The following is a 22,427-nucleotide window of genomic DNA, read 5'->3' on the forward strand; positions in this document are numbered from 1 at the left end:
GAACCCGGAAGTGAGTCCCAAACAGGTATGGCCTCAGCTTCTTCAGTGCCCAGACCACAGCAAAAGCTTCTCTCTCAATAGCACTCCACCTCTGTTCCAGTGGTAATAGTCTTCTGCTAATAAAGACTAATGGTTGATCTAGGCCCTTCTCGTTTAGTGTGCTAGGCCCGCCCCTATGCCATGCTCTGAAGCGTCTGTCTGCACGATAAATTCCTTGGAGTAGTCGGGGGCCTTGAGGACGGGGGCCATGCAAATGGCTTCCTTCAGAGAGTCAAAGGCTTTCTGACAAGCCTCTGTCCAATTCACCAACCTAGGTTGCTTCTTGGAAGTGAGGTCTGTCAAGGGTGACACAATGGTACCATAGCCCTTGACGAATCTGCAATAGTATCCAGTGAGGTCTAAAAAGGCTCTCACCTCAGTCTGTGTTCTAGGTGGTTGCCAGGCCTTGATAGTTTCAATCTTGGCCTGGAGTGGCTGCACCCTGCCACCACCTACTAGGTGTCCCAAGTACACCACGGAACCCTGCCCAATCTGGCACTTACCAGCCTTGATGGTCAGGCCTGCCTGTTGCAGGGCCTGAAGCACCTCCTTGAGGTGGAGCAGGTGTTCCTCCCAGCTGGAACTGTAGACAGCTATGTCGTCCAGGTAGGCTGCACAGAAGGCATCCTTGCCAGCTAGGACCCCATTAAACAACCGTTGGAAGGTAGCGGGGCATTTTTCAACCCAAATGGCATCACCCGGAACTGGTAATGGCCATCAGGTGTTGAAAATGCGGATCTCTCTTTAGCCCCCTCAGTCAGGGCGATCTGCCAGTACCCTGAAGTAAGATCAAACGTACTCAGGAACTTGGCAGTGCCTAGTCTGTCAATGAGCTCATCAGCTCGGGGGATGGGGTGAGCATCAGTCCGTGTGACTGAGTTGAGACCCCGGTAGTCCACACAGAACCTGAGTTCTGGCTTCGCACCTGGGGCAGTAGCCTTAGGGACCAACACCACAGGGCTGGCCCAGGGACTACTGGATTTCTCAATAACCCTTAAAGCTAACATCTTGGAGACCTCCTGCTTGATGCTGGCCTTCACCTTATCCGATAACCTGTAAATGTTGTTTTTCACAGGGAGACTCTCACCTGTGTCAATGTCATGAACACAGAGGTGGGGCAGTCCAGGTGTAAGGGAGAACAGGGGGGAGAACTGCTCCAACAGTTCATAGCAGTCTCCTCTCTGGTTTAGAGTCAGGGAGTCAGAGAGAATGACACCTCTCACTGACCCATCACCTTCTTGGGCAGAGAGGAGGTCAGGGAGAGGTTCACTCTCCTCTTCCATTCCTTCATCTGTGACCAGAAGCATGTTGACTTCAGACCTCTCAAAATAAGGCTTCAGTCGGTTGACATGGAGTACCCTTAGGGGGTTCCTAGGGGACTGGAGGTCCACGAGGTAAGTGGCCTCCCCTTTCCGCTCCTTTACTTTAAATGGGTCAGACCAGCGGTCCTGGAGAGCTCTAGGCTCTACTAGGCTCTACTGGCTCCATTACCTACACTTTGGGGGTTATTCTAACTTTGGAGGAGGTGTTAATCCGTCCCAAAAGTGACGAAAAAGTGACGGATTTACCACCAGCCGTATTACGAGTCCATTATATCCTATGGAACTCGTAATACGGCTGGTGGTATATCCGTCACTTTACCGTCACTTTTGGGACGGATTAACACTCCTCCAAAGTTAGAATAACCCCCTTTGTCTCCAGGTTGAAACTCTACCAGGGTGGCCTTCTGGTCATACCAGAGTTTCATTACCTCTTGAATGGCCTCAAGGTTACTTTTGGCCTCTTTCCAGAAGCGGTTCATCTGGTTGCGGAGGGCCAACATGTAGCTGACCACATCCTGAGGGGGTGCCTTTGGAGCTTTCTCCAACCCCTCCTTGACAATGCTTAAGGGTCCCTTGACAGGGAACCCATAGAGAAGCTCAAAGGGACTGAACCCTACCCCCTTCTGGGGTACCTCTCTGTAAGCAAAGAGAAGGCATGGTTAAGAGGAGGTCCCACTTATGCCTCAGGGCCTCAGGGAGGCCACCAATCATGCCTTTCAAGGTCTTGTTGAATCTCTCCACAAGACCATTAGATTGGGGGTGATAGGGTGTGGTGAACTTGTAGGTTACACCACACGCATTCCACATAGACTTCATGTATGCAGACATGAAGTTAGTGCCTCTGTCAGACACTATCTCCTTTGGGAATCCCACACGGGTAAATATCCCCATCAGAGTTCTGGTCACCACCGGTGCAGTTACGGTCCTTAGAGGGATTGCCTCTGGGTAACGGGTGGCATGGTCCACCAAAACCAGGATGAACCTGTTGCCTAGGGCAGTTTTGGGGTCCAATGGACCAACAATGTCGATGCCCACCCATTCAAAGGGGGTGCCAATGACAGGAAGTGGAATCAGGGGGGCCTTAACCCTTTTTCCTGTTTTACCACTTGCCTGGCAGGTAGGACAGGATCTACAGAACGTATCTGAGTTTGTCCTTATTCGGGGCCAATAAAAGTGGGTGAAAAGCCTGTCAAAGGTCTTGTCTTGTCCCAAATGTCCTGCCAGGGGAATGTCGTAAGCCAGACCCAGTAGGAAGGTTCGGTAACACTGGGGGACCACCAACGCACGCGCTGCCCCAATGGCCGGAACCTTAGGCTCACTGTAGAGGAGATCATTCTCCCAATATATGTGGTGATCGCCAAAGGCTTCACCTGTTGCCTGGGCTGAGGCTTGCTTCCTCATGCCCTCTAGAGTGGGACATTCTTTCTGTGCCTTGCAGAATTCCTCCCTGGTGGGTCCACCCTCAACTTGCCAGCCAGCAAGCTCAGGTAGATCACCTAGGGCGGCAATGTCTTCCCCAGTTGGCTCGGGGCCTCCTCCTCAGGAACCCCGTCAACCACTGCGGGAACTTCTGGGACCGGTTTCCCGCACCCCTTGCCCCTCCTCTTGGCAGTTGTCTGGGCCATTGGCAACCCAGATTTCCCCCCGCACTTGACGAACCTGCCTTCTTACCCTGGCAGGAAATTAATTGCAGGAGGATAGGCGACCTCTTTGATGAGGACAGAGTCATTGACTTCCACAGCCTCCAAGCGGGGTACGGTCTCCCGACCTCTGCCTACTGGCAATTCATGGCCATCCATTACTGGGTGACCTCACCCGCGATACGTCCACATGCTGGTCGACCCCTTAGGAGATCTGAGCAATGGTTACTGACAAAAGATAAGGACAAACGGTACCTTTTGGTACCTTTAAAATGTGAGCCTAGCTATAACGGCCCTGTAACCTTTGTTTTTTTTAAAGTGAATTTCTATGTTTTTTTTAATTCCATTTCTTAACTATACCGTCCCTGTAACCTTTGTTTTTTTCAGTGAATTCTATGTTTTTTTTTACCGCATAGTAATTTTTATTGCTATACATTAATCATATCACCGCCATGCAAATCTGTTGGTTGTGCATGCCTAGACTTGGCACAGGGCCTGGCCTGTGGCCAGACCCTCTGGCCAACCCCTATAGCCACCCAACCTCGCGCTGTGCAGGGCCTTCAGCTGTGTGCAGCAGGGATTGTCTGCAGGACCTGGCCTGCGGCCTGTCCCTATGGCCAACCCCTATACCAACCAAACCCTGCAGGGCCCCTTTCCTCAGGCCGATCTTGGCCTTAGGGATCCCATCCCCCAGGGCCCGACACAAACAATTAATTTTTAAGGGGTTGGGGGCTGTGCAGCCACCCACCCAATGCCAATCTCTGCCTCAGAGACCCCACCCTTCGGGCCCAGTCTAATTAATATTTTTTTTTGGGGGGGACTGATCTTGGCCTTCGGGACCCCATCCCACAGGGTCTGTCTTAAGCATTCATTTATTTGGAGGATGGGGCTGTGTGGTCTGCCTCCCCAGGCCAGTGTTAGCCCCAAAGACTCCATCCCCCAGGGCTCGGCCTTCTTAAAAGTACTTTTTGTGGGGGGAGGTGTGCAGCCCTCATCCCCTGGCAGATCTTGGCCCGAGGGACCCCATCTCCTGGGGCCCGACCTAAATATTATTATTTTTTTAGGGTAGAGAAGCCATGCGTCCTCCCTCCCAAGGCTGATCTTGGCCCTGGGTCCCCATCCCCAGGGACCTGGCCTAATTTTTATTTTTCGGGAGGGGGCTGTGTATTCCCCTGTACCAGAGTCGATTTTGGCCACAGGGACCCCATCCCTCGGGGCCTAGCCATGTGTCCTGTGGGCCCACCAGGGCCCCAAGTCCCAATGGTAGGGACCATGGGGGAGCCTGAAGGCCCCCATAGTCCCAGCTGGCTCCCCACATCCTGTGGGAGCCCTCGCTTGACAGATTACGTTTAAACTTTCCAGACAGCAGCTGAATTAAGCTTTGTATTTTCTTCAAACATTTTGTGAAGATTCATCAAACAGCACCAAAGTTAATAGCAAAACAAGAAATGCTCTTTCGATAGAAACTAGGTCCTAATTATAACTACCTAGTGGTGACCGCCCCTAGGTTAGCTAGATAGATAGATAGATTTCATAATATTTTTTTTAATCATTTTTTTATTACCCCTAGGGGTGCAATTGCACCCCCCAGGGGACAAACACAAGGGGCTCATTACGAGTTTGGCGGTCGGATGAGCCAACTGCCGAACTCATGAACATGTGGTGACCATCAACCCTGCTGCCTCCCCCTGTCGTATTGCAATTTACCCACTGGGCTGACCGGTGGGAACATCGTATTATGACATTTACGCTGGTCAGCCTGGCAGGAACAGTGCTACGTATTGGCCTCGGCTCCTTTAAGGGAGCTGGGCCAATACCATATCACTACAGCAACCTCACAATGAGCACTGTCTGCAAAGCAGGCAGTGCGCATTCCAAGGGTGTTGGGCAGGGGGCCCTTACACTGACCACAACATGGTCAAGAGTAGAGCAGGGTCCCCCCGTGGCCCTCTGCACTGTGCTTCAGCCAGCCTTTTCATGGCGGGGTCCCCACCATGAAACGGCTGACAGAAACTGGACTTGTGAACAGCGCGGTGGCGCTGAACACAGCGCAGCCGTGGCTGACCATGACTCTGACCGCTGTCAGCCCGTCGGGAATCATGTTCCTGACAAGGATGGCCGTCCCCTGGTGGTGTGACTGCCAGGGTCATAATTTGGCAGCCCGACCACTTGGAGTGCAGCAGTCTGACCGCAACCGTGGCATTGTCGGTCCTAGGACAGCCAATATAGTAATGAGGCCCGTAGTTTTCAAAAAAGTATTCCCCTTTGGGTGGTTGGCCTATACACCACGAGGGCCAACCACAAAAACTCTAGTCCCTGGTGGCCTAGTGGGTTTTCTGGCAGTGAATTGTGGCAAACCCGCAATCCACTGCCAGGAAATTGTTTCATTGGAAAGGGGAAACTCTCCCAATTCCAATTAGCCCTCCCTGAAACATGGGGAGGGATCTTTGGGGCCCTTTTCACCATCGGAACAGGAGAGAAAACCCTACCAGAGTCTTCTTGCTGCTACGGTGGGGAAACTGTGACTTCAGCAACGTCACAGATGGGTGGGCGGAGGGAGACGCAGAAGCGATTGTGCATCTCACCCAGAACTTGTTTTAAAAAAAGGAATCCTCCAGTGCTTACAGTAGCGGGTCTGTTTCAGCCCTCCCTGGTGTCAGCCAATGGCTGACAAATGCACTGGGGTGGGTGTGCGTGAGGGTTAATAGGGCACAAAATAGTCTGGAAATAGAATTTTCCATCAAAATAGGCTTGTGCCAGTTTGGGTTTGTCAACCTTGTGAAACGCATCAGTGATTAAAAAAATCGTCAACCTTGGTTCTACGAAAATATTTCATCAAAACCACTTTTTTAAGCAATTTTTCGTCCAAAGCACATACAATCATTTAGCACAATAGTATTTTCCACTGGCAGAAAATACTATTGTTTAAGGTTAAGCAAATAAATCTACGAATCTGCTTGATATTCCCGAATTCCAATGCTTTTTGTGGCATCAAATACTGCCAAGCTTACCCAGTGCCTTTTCTCTATTACCTATGCATGCACTACTCGCACATGGATCATAATGCCAATTGGGGTTGGAAATCCTATTGATGCCTAAATCTATTTTATGACTCACGTTGTAATGTGTGCCATAAAGGTGCTGTTTTACAATGCCCTCCACAAAATGAAGAGGCTTCTTGCATTTCACGAAGTTCCTAAATATCTTAGCATTTGTAAATCGAGGATAAACGTAGAATTTTCTGCACTTTTAAATGTAGTCATACTTTTTATGACACTAAAGCTGAAGTTTTCCTTTTGCGGTCGTCTGCACTATTTGGGAAGGAGTAAGTCGCGTGTGAGGGACGAATGAGATGTGACCGACTGTCCTATCTTCCATGCATGACGATGTGCCAGTGTTCGAAAAATATCCTGTAACTAGGGTGACCACCCGTCCGTAAATTTCACGGACTGTCCGTAATTTCGCCCTGCTGTCCATTGTCCGTGATGAAAGCTTTAATGGACGGCATTTGTCCGTAATTTTAGCCTTTCACCTAAAGGGCAACGGAGGCAGGGCGAAATTACGGGCAGAGGAGTTTCCCCAGCTGGGCTGGAAGGCAGGGGGTCTCCTGTGCTCTGAGGGAGGGAGGGGCAGACAGATAAGAAAAGGCCTTCTTGCCAGGGGGTCTCCTTCCCTAAAGACATGCAAATGTGGGCAACTGGTAAATTTGCAAATACAAAGGGGCTTGAAAACCTCCATTGAATTTACTAAAAGGAGCCACTTGAAGTTTTCTGGTGGGAAAGATATTTCTTTCAGAGAGGTATTGTAATGGTTTTCCAAGGTGAGCTGTGGAGTGTGTGGTTTTAATGGAGTGTTATAACATTTTTTTAGCACTAGGTAGAAACTGTATATTATTCAAATCTGTATTTGAGAAGCGCTTTTTTTTTTATTTAACCGAAATGTATTCGCACATTTTGTAGCAGCCTTTATTATGATGTAATTGTATTTTTTACAGTTCTTTCAGGTACCTCGGTACCTCATTGTACTAACAAACATTGGCAAAGCCAGTAGGTCTCATCTACGAAAGAGTTATTGGCTTTGCAAATGTGTTTTAGCCATTAGCCATGTTATACACCAGAGTAGCTGCTGTTCAGCATGGCTTAAAGCTAGTGGCATAGTGGTGTGGTGTGGAGTAGAGTAGCATAGGAGCAGTGGCATAGAGCCCAGTGGTGCAAAGTACAGAGCAGTGGGGTACAGTGCAGTTGTTTAGAGTGCGTTAGCGTAGAGTGCAGTGGTTTAGAGTGTAGTGGCATGGAGTGGCATGGGACAGAGTAGAGTGGCATAGAGTGCAGTGGAGTAGAGTGGCATACAATAGAGTGGAAGAGAGAGCAGTAGTTTAGAGTGGTGCAGTGGCATAGATTGCAGAGTAGACTCACGTTGCAGGGAGTGTAGTGGTGTAGTGTAGAGTGGTGCAGAGTAGGGCAAAGTGCTGTAGAGTGGAGTGATGCAGAGTAGAGTGGCATAGAGTGCAGTGGCATAGAATGCAGTAGTACATAGTACATTGGTGTATAGTTCGGTGGTGGAGAGTGCAACACTGCAGAGTAGAGTGTCAGTGCAGTGATGTTTTGTGGAGTAAAGTGGCACAGAGCAGTGGCGTAGAGTACAGTGGTACAGAGTAGAGGGCAGTGGCGTGCAGTTGTTTAGAGTGCATTGGCGCAGAGTGCAGTGGCATAGAGTGGCATGGGGTAGAGTTACATAGAGTGCAGTGGAGTAGAGTGGCATACAATAGAGTAGCAGAGAGTGCAGTAATGCAGAGTGGTGCAGTGTCATAGAGTGCAGAGTAGAATCATGTGGCATAGAGTGTAGTGGTGCAGAGTGGAGTATTGTAGAGTGGTGTAGAATAGAGTATAGTGCCTAGAGTGCAGTGGCATAGAGCAGAGTGGTGTAGAGTGCAGAGTTACAGAGTAGAGTGTCAGTGCAGTGGTGTAGAGTGGTACAGAGAACAGTGGCATAGAGTACAGTGGTGCAGAGTAAAGGGCAGTGCTGTTGTTTAGAGTACACTGGTGTAGAGTGCAGTTGCATAGAGTGGCATTGGGCAGAGTAGAGTGGCATAGAATGCAGTGGAATAGAGTATATTGGTGCAAAATACAGTAGTACAGAGCAGAGTGGTGTAGAGTATAGTGGCGGCCAGAGCAGTGTTGCAGAGTGTCAGCTTGCAGTAGTGTAGAGTGCATTGAACTAGAGTGCAGTGGTCAGAGTAGTATAGAGTACAGTGGCGTAGAATAGATTGTTTCAGAGTAGAGTGCAGTTGCATAGAGTGGAGAGGTGCAGGGTAGAGTGCAGTGGCATAGAATGCAGTGGCACAGAGTGCAGTGGCATAAAGTAGATTATTTCACAGTAGAGTGAGGTGGCTTAGAGTGGAGAAGTGCAGGTTAGAGTGGAGTTGCATAAAGTGGCATAGAGTGTGATGGCATAGAGTAAAGTAGTGTAGAGTGCCGGGGCATAGAGTGCAGAGGTGCAGAGTAGATAAGAATGATGTACAGTGTATTGATGTAGAGTGCAGGGGCATAGAGTTGAGTGTTACAGAGTAAAGTGCATTAGAATAGAGTGTATTAGCTTAGAGTGCAGTGGCGTACAGTGCAGCATTGCAGAGTGGCAGAGAGTGGAGTTGTGCGGATTAGATTGGTGTTGCCTAGACTGGAGTGGTATGGCGTGCAGAGCGCAGTGGTGTAGAGAGGCGTAAAGTGCAGTGGCTTAGAGTAGAGTAATACAGAGTAGAGTAGAGAGGCATAGTGTGAAGTAGCATAGAGAGCAGTGGCATAATGTGGAGTGGTTCCGAATGGAGAAGAGTGCAGTGGCATGGAGTGGCGTAAAGTGGAGTGATACAGAGTAGGGTGCAGTGGTGTGGAGTGGTGCAGAGCAGAGTGGAGCATGCATGCCATTACAGACAACACATTTTTGCAATTACAGACAACACATTTTTGATTGAAATGACCATTACATTTGCACAGATATACAGTTTTTCAAATCAAACTATATTGTGCAGAGACAATGATGTGTGGAAATTGCATCACCTAATGCAATGATTTGTTTTAATCATGTCAAGGTATTTGTTTCCAGCACAGTTCAGAATTAACAAAAATGTGCTTGATTTGTACTTCAAATTCTGATATATTCTGAAGTCTATTTAAATGTTGTCATGTGATAGAAAAAACTCTTTCCTAACCCCAGTATCCAGCAAGATTGTTTCATAAATCCTCTCACTTTGAAATCAGAGAAAGGAAAGTAAACACTAAGGGGGTCATTCTAACCCTGGCGGTCGGTGATAAAGAGGCGGCCAACCCGCCAACAGGCCGGGGGTCGAAAAAATGGAATTCTAACTCTGGCGGGAACCGCCAACACAGCCCGCCACATTAACACTCCGACCGCCGCGGCGGTGCAGACAAACAGCGTGGCGGTCACCGCCAACAGGCAGGCGGCAGACAATGTACCGCCCACACTATCACAACTCACCAATCCGCCACCTTTTCCGGGGCGGGAGCCCCGCCGATAAAAACACGGCGGAAACAGACTACGAACGGGAAAACGCGCACCAAAACACACTCCACGAGGAAGGAGGACAGCATGGAACCCGAATTAAACATCCTACCTGCTCTCGTCTACCTTCTCATCTACCACGAGTACGAACTCCGGCGCAGACGACAACGGTGAGTACTGCACCTACGACACACGGGAGGGGGGAGGAGGGAAGCTTACATCACACACATATGCGACCCCCCCCCAAACTATGTACACACTAATGCAGAGCAACAATGCACAGTGACACCACCCAAACCCCCCTTAAGAATGCAAAGACAGAAATAAATTGGGACGAAAAAGTTAGATAAAAAATAGACTCTGATATGGAGCGGTCAACTACGCAAAATATCCATAACAAAATGATACTATATACACTGGCATGGAGAACCGAGGCAATTAGTCCTGTACATGAAAGTTAAATGGAACAGTCCGTGGGCTACAGTGTAGCGACACAAGGGCAAAGCCCACACAGGAGACCTGAGTCCTTTGGAGAGAACACTGCAGGGGCATCTGATGAAAAAAATACAGGCACCTCAGGGGGAAGGGAAGGGGGAGGCACCACAGCCACATGAGTCCACGACGCCAGATCCACGAAGGGGCCACCATGCCCATTGATGTTTCCTGGGGAGTGCAAAGCCACAGTCTCTCAAGTCTCCACAGTGGGTGGGTTGCCCACTTCACCATCCTGGGGAGTGCAAAGCCACAGTCTCTCAAGTCTCCACAGTGGGTGGGTTGCCCACTTCACCATCCTGGGGAGTGCAAAGCCACAGTCTCTCAAGTCTCCACAGTGGGTGGGTTGCCCACTTCACCATCCTGGGGAGTGCAAAGCCACAGTCTCTCAAGTCTCTACAGTGGGTGGGTTGCCCACTTCACCATCCTGGGGAGTGCAAAGCCACAGTCCATCTGGTGGATGACAGTGTCCACTGCTCAAGGAGGAGGCATGGTGGGCACAGTGAACCATAAACAGTGCTTGACAGGAAGGGCCCAGCGGAGCGGTGCTTGAGACGGCGGGGCCCAGCGGAGCGGTGCTTGAGAGGAAGGGCCCAGCGGAGCGGTGCTTGAGACGGCGGGGCCCAGCGGAGCGGTGCTTGAGAGGAAGGGCCCAGCGGAGCGGTGCTTGAGACGGCGGGGCCCAGCGGAGCGGTGCTTGACAGGAAGGGCCCAGCGGAGCGGTGCTTGAGACGACGGGGCCCAGCGGAGCGGTGCTTGACAGGAAGGGCCCAGCGGAGCGGTGCTTGACAGGAAGGGCCCAGCGGAGCGGTGCATGAGACGGCGGGGCCCAGCGGAGTGGTGCTTGAGACGGCGGGGCCCAGCGGAGCGGTGCTTGAGACGGCGGGGCCCAGCGGAGCGGTGCTTGAGAGGAAGGGCCCAGCGGAGCGGTGCTTGAGACGGCGGGGCCCAGCGGAGCGGTGCTTGAGACGGCGGGGCCCAGCGGAGCGGTGCTTGAGAGGAAGGGCCGAGCGGAGCGGTGCTTGAGACGGCGGGGCCCAGCGGAGCGGTGCTTGAGACGGCGGGGCCCAGCGGAGCGGTGCTTGACAGGAAGGGCCCAGCGGAGCGGTGCTTGAGACAGCGGGGCCCAGCGAAGCGGTGCTTGACAGGAAGGGCCCAGCGGAGCGGTGCTTGAGACGGCGGGGCCCAGCGGAGCGGTGCTTGACAGGAAGGGCCCAGCGGAGCGGTGCTTGAGACGGCGGGGCCCAGCGGAGCGGTGCTTGAGACGGCAGGCCCAGCGGAGCGGTGCTTGACAGGAAGGGCCCAGCGGAGCGGTGCTTGAGACGGCGGGGCCCAGCGGAGCGGTGCTTGAGACGGCGGGGCCCAGCGGAGCGGTGCTTGACAGGAAGGGCCCAGCGGAGCGGTGCTTGAGACGGCGGGGCCCAGCGGAGCGGTGCTCTTCTGCACGGCGGGGCCCTGTTCAGCGGTGCTCTTCTGCACGGCGGGGCCCTGTTCAGCGGTGCCTATCTTCACGGCGGGCCCTGTTCAGCGGTGCTCTTCTCCACGGCGGGCCCTGTTCAGCGGTGCTCTTCTGCACGGCGGGGCCCTGTTCAGCGGTGCTCTTCTCCACGGCAGGCCCTGTTCAGCGGTGCCTATCTTCACGGCGGGCCCTGTTCAGCGGTGCTCTTCTGCACGGCGGGGCCCTGTTCAGCGGTGCTCTTCTCCACGGCGGGCCCTGTTCAGCGGTGCCTATTTTCACGGCGGGCCCTGTTCAGCGTTGCTCTTCTGCACGGCGGGCCCTGTTCAGCGGTGCTCTTCTGCACGGCGGGCCCTGTTCAGCGGTGCTCTTCTCCACGGCGGGCCCTGTTCAGCGGTGCTCTTCTGCACGGCGGGCCCTGTTCAGCGGTGCTCTTCTCCACGGCGGGCCCTGTTCAGCGGTGCACATCCAGTAGGTCAAGGGAGCCAGACCTGGCCTGGACTCCCTGCTCAGTCGCCCTCCGACCGTGATGCTTCTGGACCCTTCGGGGACGGAGTCCTGGGCCCTTTGGTGTCCTCCTTTCCAGCTGGGATGTGGCATGTGGGGCCCACCTGCTCCGCGCTCCTGCTGCCTGACTTCTCCGCCCTGCTGCCCTTACGCTCCTTAGATGGGGCTCTCGGGCCCTTGCCTCCCCTAGATGATGTGGCTGGTGAAGTGGGCGAAGTTTGCTCCTTGGGGGCAGCCGTGTCAGTCCTCGCACGGCGGCCCTTGTGTTTCCTGGTCCTCTTGCCGGGGGGGGGCTGGATGTGTCCTTGCTGCTGATTGAGGTGTCACTGCTGGCAAAGGGTGGACTCCAGAACCCATGCACAACAGTGACACCCGAAGCTGGGCTGGTGGTGGCTGTGGTGCTCTTGGGACTCTTTGCAGATGGAGGGGGTAGGTCATCGGAGAGAAAGAGGTTAAGATTAGCCAGGAAAACTTTTTTAGGGCCAAGGTAAAGGGTAGGAGAAGTGGTGATGGGAGTGGAGGAAGAGGATGTGGTTGTAGGAGAGTCAGGTGTGCTGTCATTGGGTGAAGGTGCTGGTGCTGTAGGCTGTCGTGAGGTGGATGGCTGTTGGGTGGGTGGCTGCCTGCGTTTGTGTGTCTTGGAAGAGGGGGTGACAGACACAGTGGGAGAGGACACAGGGGACGTGTAAATGGCAGTGGGGGTGGTGACTGCACGCGTGCGGACTGTACAGGAGGGTGTGGTGGTGATGGAAGCACTGGCTGATGTTGGTGTGCATGCAGGTGTGAGTGTAGACGTCACAGGGAGGGAGGAGGGAGACGAGGAGGAGGGGGACACAGGGGTGGCAGTGACTGTTGGAATATCTGCATCTGGGTGTTGCTTGGGTGAGTGTTTGTGGGATCTGTGGTGCTTGTGTCTGGATGAGCTGCCCTTGGGTGTTGAGGTGTGTGCAGGCTGGTCAGATGGTGTGGATGGGATAGGCTGAGGAACAGGAGACAGAGACAGGCTGGAGGCAGTCAGAAGAGGGAGGCTGGAAACAGGGACAATGGCTGCCGTCAGTGCTGAGGCCAGAGCAGTGAATGATCGTTGATGGGCAGCCTGACCCGAATGAATGCCCTCCAGGTAGGCATTGCTCCGATGCACCTCCCTTTCTACCCCCTGGATTGCATTCAAAAGGGTAGTCTGCCCAACAATGAGCGTCCTCACAAGGTCAATGAGCTCCGCACTGAGGGCAGCAGGGGTGACAGGGGCAGGGGCTGAGGTGCCTGGGGCGAAGGAGACGCCCGCCTTCATGGGCGAGCGGGCACGGAGTGTAGGCTGAGGGGCTGCAGGGAGGGCGGGCTGGTGCGCTGGGTGGCGGCTGTACCTGTAGAGGCGGGGGTCCCGGATGTTTCCGCCACCGCTAGGGAGCACCCATCCGAGGACGTGTCTGTGTCGCTGCTCTCACCACCGGTCCCCGTTGTGGTGCTCCCCTCGCCCTCCGGATCACTGGTGCCCTCGGTGTCTGTTCCTGGGCCCACTGGGGCCTTGTGACTTGCAGCTCCCTCGTGCTCCGATGCCAAATCTCCTCCGCCTGATGATGCTAATGCACACATGCACAAGAAGATGAAGAAGAAGGGGGGGGAGAAAAAAGAAGACCAGGTTGAGTGCATGCAATGTCAACACCGTTGGCGGAGAGGACAGACACAGGAGCCTCATGCACTAAGCCGCGAATTCGGGGTACACTACTCAGTACTTCTGACTAAGACAACAGGTCAAGAGAGGACAAACGCGCAGATGTGTGAGGCTGGACCATCAATAGCTGTACTTGTCACCCTACAGAGGTGGGGGCCGGGAGCACAGGGCCATGCCTAAGGGAGAGGACTACACTACAGAAAGCGCCCTGGCCTAATGTCACCCACAACCCTCCTCCCCCACCCAGACGCCTCCACTGCGCAGAAAGATAGCAGAATGTGCTGATACTCATCCCCTTGTGTCTGCTGTGATGCTCTCAAGCGCCCATCCAAATCAGGGTAGGCCACCGCCAGGATCCGGGACATCAGGGGGGTCAGGGTACGACTGGCACCCCTCCTAGGTTGGGAGGCCATCCCCAGCAGTGACTCGGCGGTCTTCCTGGTTCCGCGGCGGATGTCCTCCCACCTCTTCCGGCAGTGGGTGCCCCGTCTGACGTGGACCCCCAGGGCCCGGACTTCCTTGGCGATGGCACGCCAAATCTCGACTTTCTGATGGGCGCTGACCTATGTGACATGTATAGGGTGGGAAGGAAACATTCATCAACTTACTGCATGTTAGATGTGATTGGCCCCCCCTCCCCAACCTTGCCATATGGCACATGCTCTCATCTGTCGTGCGTTGCACTCCTCATTCGCCCCCCACCCCACTCCACACAGGCATCGCCCATTCCATGTGCACCCGGTGTACTTACCTGTTGGTCTGGAGGACCGTAGAGTAACGCATACTGGGGGAGGACCCCATCCACGAGCTTCTCCAACTCTTCAGACGTGAAGGCAGGGGCCCTTTCCCCAGTCACAGCAGCCATTGTCACTTCCAGACCGAGGTCACAGCAGCACTTGCAGTATAGGTCCTCTCCTGTGGATGATCAGGTCTCGAGTGATTAGGCAGATAGAAAATGGTGGTCACGCCCGCGGCGGTGCGTACCGCGGCGGTGCGTACCGCTACCGCCGGCGCACATCGTCATTGGCTCCTGAAACCCATAGCATTCAATGTTAACCAATGCGGCTCCGTGTAGCGGTCTTCGACCGCCACGGTGTGCTCCGCCAGCGCATTGACCTCAGATCCCATTGTCCCACTTCACAGGTCAGGCAGCCGCCATTTCAAGGGCCCACATGGGCATAATTTCTACTGCGACACACAGGCCTAGGCCTTGCATTGCCACACATACACGCCTTTCAAAACATAGATAACTGTGTGCTATGCAAGCTGTGGTGAACGTACCAGTGATTGGCTTGACTCTGTGCTCCATGTTGTCATTCCTAGGCACCGTCCGCTGGGACTTGCGAGGAGAAGGATGAATCCTCGCGTGTACCGACCGCTGGTGGACCTGTCGACAATGGAAGAACGCCACATCATACTACGATACCGACTTGACCGTGCCACTATCCATGAACTGTGTGCCCAGCTGGAGCCAGCCCTGATGTCCCCCATCCGCCAACCCACAGGAATTCCCCCTCTGGTGCAGGTTCTGTCAGTCCTCCATTTTCTTGCAAGTGGCTCATTCCAGACAACAGTGGCCATGTCATCTGGAATGTCTCAGCCTATGTTTTCCAAAGTTTTGTCTAGAGTGTTGTCTGCCCTGACGAAACACATGCGGAGTTACATTATATTCCCTGAGGAGGTTGATTTGGCCACTGTGAAGGGTGATTTTTATGCCCTTGGACATATTCCCAACATCATTGGTGCCATTGATGGGACCCATGTAGCCTTAGTCCCCCCAAAAGACGATGAGCAGGTGTACAGAAACAGGAAAAGTTACCATTCTATGAACGTCCAGGTGGTCTGTTTGGCTGACCAGTACATCTCCCATGTGAATGCCATGTTCCCTGGGTCAGTGCATGACGCATATGTGATGCATAATAGCAGCATCCCTTATGTGATGGAACAGCTACAGAGACAACGTGTGTGGCTAATAGGTGACTCTGGTTACCCCAACCTGCCTTGGCTATTGACCTCAGTGAGGAATCCCCGGACCAGGGCTGAGGAACGGTACAATGAGGCCCATGGGCGAACTAGGAGGATCATAGAAAGGACCTTTGGGCTCCTGAAGGCCAGATTTAGGTGCCTGCATATGACAGGGGGATCCCTGATGTACTCACCAAAGAAGGTGTGCCAGGTCATCGTGGCCTGCTGTATGCTTCACAATCTGGCATTGCGACGTCAGGTGCCTTTCCTGCAGGAGGATGGTCCAGATGGTGGGGTTGAAGCAGCTGTGGAGCCTGCGGAGAGTGAAGAGGAGGAAGACTCAGAGGACGACACAGACAACAGGGACAGAGTTATCCAACAGTATTTTCAGTAGCACACAGGTAAGAATCAACCACGCCATTTTACTTTTCCTGCAAGCCTCCTGCTTCTCAACTATGTCTATGACCCCCCAGTTCTTTTAAACTGATGTTTCATTTTCCCTTCCCTTTTCAGTGCTGTATGACCCACTCCGTGACTACTGCTTGGTTAGCCCATGGACTAATGCTTATTGATCTCGGTATGTGCTCAGCACAAAGTTAACAGAACATAATTGATCGGTAATGTGTTATACATTTGTAAATAATACAGCCTGACTCCTGTTTGATTTCAGTGCATTGAGTGATTTATTTTTTGTGCTAGATAATGGTACATGATATAAACACGGTGATGGGTGGGGGTGGAGTAATGGCCATGGCAGAGTCCAGTTCTCAGTCTCACAGGTGCATTGTCCATATGCCTGTGGAAGGATGGAGCAGGGGCAGTTCAAGGTTGGACAGGGTGGCAATGTGGGACAGTGGGATGACTTCAGGGGGTGTCTAATGCTGGCGGGGGTCTTGACATCCCACTCTGTCGATTTTTTTGATCTCAGGCTCCTCTTGCGGGGTGGTTGTTCTTCAGCAGGAGGTGGGGTTCTGGTGGCCTGTCGTTGTGGTGGGGCCTCCTGTCCACTAGCGCCGGCGGAGGTGGTAGGCTGTTCCTGGCTAGTGACAGGGGCCCTGTGTGATGCCACATGGTCCCGCAACGTGTCTTCTATCCGGTTGAGGGCCTGGACTATGCTCCCCATAGCGGTAGAGATGTTGGTGAGTTGATTGGTGAACCCCATGTAGCGTTCCTCCTGCTGTGCCTGGATCTCCTGGAACCTGGCCAGTACCGTTGCCATCGTCTCTTGGGAGTGGTGGTAGGCTGCCATGATGGTGGTGAGGGCCTCTTGGAGAGTGGGTTCCCTGAGCCTCTCCTCCCCCCCCGTCGCACAGCAGCCCTCCGAGTTGCCCTGTTTCCCCCGGCCTCTGTCCCCTGGACGGTGTGCCCACTACCACTGCCCCCAGGTCCCTGTTGTTGTTGGGGTGGTGGGTTAGCCTGGGTGCCCTGTAGTGGCAGACACACCGCTGATTGACCTGTCCTAGAGACAGAGGCATGGGCCCGCTGGGTGGGAGCTGTGCTGTTGGTCCCAGAGGGGGTTGGGTCTGCTGTGGCCTGTGTGTGGGGAACCGACTGTCCAGAGGTCCCCGATGGTCCGGGCTGGTCATCAGGTTCCAGGTCGACAGAGCTGCTGTCATCACTGGGGGCCTCTTCCGGGGGGGGGATGGACATTTCTGGACCCTCCTGGCCGGTGTGTTGGCGTTCGGGTCCTGCATGGGGTAAGAGAGTATGGTTATTGTTTCTGTGTTTGCTATTGCGTGCCATTGATTGGTGCCCTTGTCCCCCAGTGCTGCCATTCCCTTGGGGGAGGTGTTGTGGGGGTGTTTTGGGGGGGGGGGGTTTGTGCAGTGGTCATGCTTGGGTGATGGGTGTCCATAGTTTGTGGGGGCATGCAGGGGTTGGTGTTGGGTGGGTTGTGCTGGAGAGACATTCTCAGGGAGGATGTGTGATGGGGGGTTGGGGGTGAGGGTGGTGGTGGGGGTTAGCATGCTGGGGGGGGGTGAAGTAGTTGAGATTGTACTTACCAGAGTCCATTCCTCCGTGTACTCCAGCGAGGCCATCAGGATACAGGATGTTTAGTACCTCTTGCTCCCATGCTGTGAATTCGGGTGGAGTGGGTGGGGGTCCCCCGCCAGTCTTCTGCACTGCGATGTTGTGTCGCGAGACCATCGAGCGCACCTTTCCCCTTAAGTCGTTCCAGCGTTTGCGGATGTCGTCTCGATTTCTGGGATGCTGTCCCACCGCGTTGACCCTGTCCACGATCCACTGCCATAGCTCCGCCTTCCTGGCTATAGTGGTGTGCTGCACCTGTGAGCCGAAGAGCTGCGGTTCAACTCTTATGATTTCCTCCACCATGACCCGGAGTTCTTGGTCCAAAAAGCGTGGGTGCCCTTGGGGTGCCATGGAGTGGTGTGGATGAGGTGTGGGGTGGTGTATATGGTGATGAGTGTGTTGGTGTGTGGTGCTTTGTGCTTCTATGTGGTGTGTGTGATGGTGTAGTGTGCCTCTGTGTGATGTAGCTCTCTATTCTGTGATGTGTCTCTCTCTCCTTCGTCTCTGATCTTCGGTCGTAGGGGTTTGTGGGTGATGTGGGTGTGTGTTTTATAGTTGTATGGATGTGTGGGAGTGTTGTTGGTATGTGTGTCAGGTGTGTGTATTTCAAATTGCCCAATGTGGCAGTGTTTTGGAGCTGTGTGTGTATTTTGAGCGCGGCGGTGTGTACCCCCAATGGAATACCGCGGTTGAAAGACCGCCACGTGGATTGGTGGGTCAGAATGGCATGGGTGTGTTTGTGTTGGCGTGGCGGTGGAGGTTTGGTCATCTCCAGTTTTCCGCGGCCCGCTGATGAGGCGGCCTTCCTTGGATGTCGGGTTTTTGGCGGATTCACAGTTGGTGGTCAGAATGACCGTGGCGGTTTACCGCGGCGGTAGTATGGCGGAGTTCTGACCGGCGGTATGGCCCTTTTACCACCAAGGTCAGAATGACCCCCTAAGTTCCCACCGAAGACAGAGCCTGACATTTGACTTTGTTCTTTGAATGCACAGCAAATATGATAAGACAAGAACAAGATTTACAGGCCTGTTTACAGAAAGGGGGCACTCAGCAGGATACTGTAAATAAGGGTTTGGCAAGGGAAGGGAGAAATTCAAGCTGCATAGCCTTAAACAAATAAAGCCAGCAAATTGAAAGCAACAAATTGTGAGTTAGAAACCACAAGGCCAATGGCAAGCAACGGGAAGAATGCATTCACAAGGAAGCACAATGAATTTACTTAAAGTGACTGCTGTGGGATACTTTGTGGGGAAAGTCCAGTATGGTAGTCCATATCTTGCAGAGGTTTGGTACATCAATCACCCAGGCAGTATGACAAGACGACCTGGAGTGGTTTCCATGTTGCAGGATAGGTCGGTACACCCATTCCATCAGTTTGCCACCATTTCCTATGGTACAGAGCTTCTGGCACACTTCTTGTAGGGTTAGTGCTAGGTAGCTGACATCAAATAGGGCATTTAATGATTATTTAAGGTGGTTGTAAGTAAGGAGTTGACCGGGTGAAGATGGTAGTCTGCCACAAGGGTTTGGAAATTTAGTAGCTCACTGAAACAAAGTCCCCAATTTTAAGACACCTGCAACATGCCACTGATGGAGTTGCTCTGAGCACAGCCATCCTGTGCGAGTGGGAAGGCTTAGCAAAGGTAGTGCAGGAGCATAGGGTTTCTTCGTGTCAGTGAGTTTACAGGTTCTGGCAAGGCAAGAGAAAGCCATGCATGATAACCCCGGATGGTGATCCATAGAATGGTCAGTAGGAAACGATGAGCAGTGCATTAAGCCTTCCTTAAAAGTCTTTACTGGTAAACCCCATCTCATGCAGAGAGGTGGGCAGAAAGCCAGTGAGCCACCCATTGGACATCTGCAGCTGAATAAAAGCATTCTAAGTCCAGAAGATCTAATCCACCCGCAGTCACAGTTAGCTTTAGAGTGGAAAGAGCTCCTCATGGCGCCGCAGCGACCAAATCAGATGTGTGGCCTATCTGAAGAAGGAATGAAGGACGAGCAGGGGAAGGTTTGCAAAATAATACTATCTTTGTGGTAGCACACCATCTTCGCTAGTGCCACATGGCCTCTACAGAAAGCAGAAGAGAAGAATAAAAAGCAACTGGGCTTGGAGGGACCGTTCGCTCTGCCGAGATTTTCATCCTGGAAATCAGTGTAAGAATGGTAGATATTAATCATTAGGTATCGAAAGGTAACTGGTTCCTAGTTCAATCTGAGATCTAATTGTGTATGAAGGCGAAAACAGTGCCATATGCTAAAGAAACACTAATTAAATTTTAAAATTTGTAAATTTTGTTTGTGCAATTTACATCCCAAATATTTTGAAGATTCTATGTGTACTTGACACTTAGGGATAACCCAGATCTCTAGTTTGGCTTTTGCTCAATTTCAAAACCGTATAAAGACATGGACTAAGTGGGCAATTGCCTTGCACAACCTTGCAAGGGGTCTGGCCCCTGCTCACCCTTCACAAGCACTAACAGCGAACCATTGCACCAGAAGAGTTTGCCAAGGTGGATGGGTGTTGATTGTTCAACCACTTGACAGTGCCCTTTCTGTTTTGCTCCTGTGTGCAGACAACTCCCCAGGTACCCAATACCTTCAAATAGTCTTGGTGGACCCATCTTGTCTGATTTTAGGAATTGTCCCACCTTGTTCTTCTCTTCTTTATTTATCCAGTTGTTCGCAACAACCCTTTGAATTACTTGCTGTGGATCTCCCATTTGATCTCGATTTCATCCTACTCTTTTATTATCTTTGATTGGTAGTCCGGGCTCCCATTTCTGAGATAAATGTAGAGTCCCAAACATACACTCTAGTGCAGTGAGACTACAGACAAGTTATGGGTACATCACATCCTGTCATTAGGTGTGAGACTGTCACCCACACCATCTGCCCTGCCTCTTTTAAAAAAATTAGGTTGAAAGTCCATGGGCGGTTGGGGTAAGCCGGGTGTTTTTGTTCAATTTGTTTAAACTAGCATAAGGTTAATTACCTTAATGTTTCCCAAACTGTTTGCCAGGGGTTTTAAAATGTTCAGAAACATAATCAAAATGTTGCTGTTATTTTCTCTTCAGGAAAGATCGGGTAGATTTGGGTAGGGGTGATGGCCTTGCCGTGAAGGGCATTAATTTACTACTGAACAAGGACGTAATGTGACACCTGAATGCAGCACACCAGGAGGCAATCACAAAAGGTCCACAGTGAATTAATAGTGCTATGTTAAAAAAGAGTAAATAAATGCACTGACAACATAGTGAGGCATGGCCTCTCTTGCGTGTGTCTGTAAAACTGACGTTTGTTCTTGAATTTTTGTCCTGAATTTTGACCCTTTGTCCTGAATTTTTGTCCTGAATTTTGACCCTTTGTCCTGAATTTTTTACAGTCCTGTCCAGAATTTGCCTCAGTGCCAGGTGGCCACCCTACTGTATACTAGCCTGTCTGCATAATGAACAGATACCTTTTGAGCTTGAAACACATTTATAAGTGGAAGGTATGACATATTAGAGTCCCTTCGGCGGCAATGTGACAATATTTGATGCTTCCAGTCAGTGCTCAATATATACAAGAACATGTACCGCCACCCAAAGTTTGTCCAAGACGGCCATTGCCATGAATTGCGGGGCTGCTTAATACCAGCTGACTAGTCTTTATTCCACCTCATAGTCCCTTAATCCACTAACACACACTCTTTGCTGCTTTATCTCACTCCTGCAGGTTTTCATCCCTGCTTTCTCAGTGTGTTCCCATTTTTTTTCATCGTACTTGTCCTCCTTTTTCTACATTTCTCTCTTGTTCAGGACACTGTCTGATCATGATAAATAAGTCCAGTTCCCAAAAAATGAGTGTTGGTGGGCTCAGCCTGCAACCACCGGCTCAAATTAAGGGCTGCTTCTAGTAGGAGACTGGCACCTCTGGCTGGTGGCGCCTACAGCAATGAATATTGCCTCAGTGTTGCACCCACATGAGTACATAAATCTGCATTTGGTTAGCCTCGAACCATCTCCAGGATCCTAAAACTGCTCCGTGCGTGCTTCTTATCTGCCGTGTGCCCGAGTACGCTGTTGCTTGTTGGAGTTCGAGCCAGAGCCCCATGCCTTATTTTTATGGATACTAAGGTGTAATGAAGTGGTTTATTCAGTGCTGACAGGATCTCATTAAAGCTCACTCACCTAGAGAGGTATCGGCAGCCGGCACACAATAAAATCAGGCCTAATATGAGGTGCATATATTATGCACCAGTGTGTTATATGTCTCCAGAATCCTGGTTACAGGGGGACAAACAGTCCTGACTCGGCCTAGCCAGGCATGAACGTGCGCTGCGGCAGGATTCGTGGAAGAGGGCTTCCTTGTGCAGACTTTCTCTGAGCAGGCCCGTTCTCTCAGAACAGCAGCAGTGTCTCATATTTATAAGTGTCAATGGAGATTAACACTCGGCGGGGCCCAAATGGAATCGAGCTGTTCGGACTGCAGAACGCCACCTGAAATGAATCATTCCATAAATCGCCGGAGACGTGCACCAAAGCACTTGAACACATGTAAACACGAGAAAGGCTCGAATAGCATGCTGCTAGCTGGCAATTTGCAGATATTTGGATGCTACAGACAGCAGGCCGTTTCAGCTACTGGAAAGCTCTTCTTGTAACTGGGGCGAAGATTAGCTAGGCACGTGTTGGATCTCTGATGCTATTGTCTTGGGTAATCCTGTTGGCAGGGAGTAGGGTATAGGTTTGGAGTGAAAATATAATTACACCGGCCAAATTTAGCATTGTGTATAATTCGCA

The sequence above is a fragment of the Pleurodeles waltl genome, chromosome 6 (assembly GCF_031143425.1).
Source record: "Pleurodeles waltl isolate 20211129_DDA chromosome 6, aPleWal1.hap1.20221129, whole genome shotgun sequence".
NCBI classification, from domain to species: domain Eukaryota; kingdom Metazoa; phylum Chordata; class Amphibia; order Caudata; family Salamandridae; genus Pleurodeles; species Pleurodeles waltl.